Consider the following 2,615-nt stretch of genomic DNA (forward strand, 5'->3'; position numbering starts at 1 on the left):
CCACTGCAGACACAGCTGATTCTCACAGCCAGTTGGCCTGGAAGTCAAATCCCCCCCAGTATTACCTACAACAATCAAGGCTTAACTACAACAAGACTGCGCACAAAGACCACAAGGGGGTGCACCAAGAAAGCATAAAAAATGCAGAGACAAAGAAACAGGACACAAAGGACAGAAATGGAGGATATAGAGTTCAAAACCACACTTTTAAGGTCTCTCAAGAACTGTCTAGAAGCCGCCAATAAACTTAGTAAGGCCCTCGAAAAGACTGGTGAGACCGCCGATAAATATAGTGAGATCCTCAAGAAATCTAATGAGACCCTCGATGTTGTGATAAAGAACCAACTAGAAATTAAGCATACACTGACTGAAATAAAGAATATTATACAGACTCCCAACAGCAGACTAGAGGAGCGCAAGAATCAAGGCAAAATTTGAAATGCGAAGAAGCAAAAAACACCCAACCGGAAAAGCAAAATGAAAAAAGAATTCAGGGACAACCAAGATGGCGGCATAGGTTAACGCCGGAGTTTGCTGCTTTGAACAACTACTTCAAAAGTGAAACCAAAAAACGGAAGGGACATCACCCAGAACCACAGGAACGCTGGCTGAGTGGAAGTCCTACAACTAGGAGGAAAGAGAAATGCATACGGACACTCAGAGGAGGCGCAGTGCAGAAGTCAAATTCTGAGGTGCGGAGTGCGCGGAGCGGGCTGGCGGCGGAGGGCGCGGTTGCTGTTTTCAATCGGGAGGGAGTCGCAGACTCTGAGCACCAGATCCGGGCGAGTCTTTAGGGACCCAGACTCAAACGGGAGAAGCGGGACTGTCTGGCTTCAGTCAGAGCGAGTGCAGCTTTCTCTCCCAGCTTTGCAGGGGGTGCTCGGACTCAGAGAGGCAGAGCCGCTGGGGACAGGACTGAGAGCCGCCATAACTGCTCTCTCCGGCCCACCCTGTTGATCCTGTGAGACCCGCCCCGCCCAAGCCCTGCACAGAGGCATTTGCCGGATAGCCTCAGGCAAAGGCTAGATTAGCACCTCCCTAGAGGACAGAAGTTCTCTCACTGCTGACACAGCTGATTCTCATAGCCACTTGGCCTGGAGGTCAAACCCTCCCTGGAATTAGCTACAACAATCAAGATTTATCTATAAGACTGCGAACAAAGACCACTAGGGGGTGCACCAAGGAAGCATAACAAAATGCGAAGACAAAGAAACAGGACAAAATTGTCAATGGAAGAAATAGAGTTCAGAACCACACTTTTAAGGTCTCTCAAGAACTGTTTAGAAGCTGCCGATAAACTTAATGAGCTCTACACGAAAACTAATAAGACCCTTGATCTTATATTGGGGAACCAACTAGAAATTAAGCACACACGGACTGAAATAACGAATATTATACAGACGCCCGACAGCAGACCAGAGGAGCGCAAGAATCAAGTCAATGATTTGAAATGCGAGGAAGCAAAAAACATCCAACCGGAAAAGCAAAATGAAAAAAGAATCCAAAAATGCGAGGATAGTGTAAGGAGCCTCTGGGACAGCTTCAAGCGTACCAACATCAGAATTATAGGGGTGCCAGAAGATGAGAGAGAGCAAGATATTGAAAACCTATTTGAAGAAATAATGACAGAAAACTTCCCCCACCTGGTGAAAGAAATGGACTTACAGGTCCAAGAAGCGCGGAGAACCCCAAACAAAAGGAATCCAAAGAGGACCACACCAAGACACATCATAATTAAAATGCCAAGAGCAAAAGATAAAGAGAGAATCTTAAAAACAGCAAGAGAAAGAAACTCAGTTACCTACAAGGGAATACCCATACGACTGTCAGCTGATTTCTCAACAGAAACTTTGCAGGCCAGAAGGGAGTGGCAAGAAATATTCAAAGTGATGAATACCAAGAACCTACAACCAAGATTACTTTATCCAGCAAAGCTATCATTCAGAATTGAAGGTCTGATAAAGAGCTTCACAGATAAGGAAAAGCTAAAGGAGTTCATCACCACCAAACCAGGATTATATGAAATGCTGAAAGGTATCCTTTAAGAAGAGGAAGAGGAAGAGGAAGAAAAAGGTAAAGATACAAATTATGAACAACAAATATGCATCTATCAACAAGTGAATCTAAGAATCAAGTGAATAAATAATCTGATGAACATAATGAACTGTTGATTATAATAGAATCAGGGACATAGAAAGGGAATGGACTGACTATTCTTGGGGGGGAAAGGGGTGTGGGAGATGTGGGAAGAGACTGGACAAAAATCGTGCACCTATGGATGAGGACAGTGGGTGGGGAGTGAGGGCGGAGGGTGGGGCGGGAACTGGGAGGAGGGGAGTTATGGGGGGAAAAAAAAGGAACAAATGTAATAATCTGAACAATAAAGATTTAATTAAAAAAAAATAAAATAAAATAAAAAAATAAATAAAAAAAATAAAAAAATAAATAAATAAAAATTAAAAAAAAAAAAAAAAAAAGAAAAAAGAATTCAAAAATACGAAGATAGTGTAAGGAGCCTCTGGGACAGCTTCAAGCGTACCAACATCAGAATTATAGGGGTGCCAGAAGATGAGAGAGAGCAAGATATTGAAAACCTATTTGAAGAAATCATGACA

Source organism: Myotis daubentonii, chromosome 3 (assembly GCF_963259705.1).
Source record: "Myotis daubentonii chromosome 3, mMyoDau2.1, whole genome shotgun sequence".
NCBI classification, from domain to species: Eukaryota; Metazoa; Chordata; class Mammalia; order Chiroptera; family Vespertilionidae; genus Myotis; species Myotis daubentonii.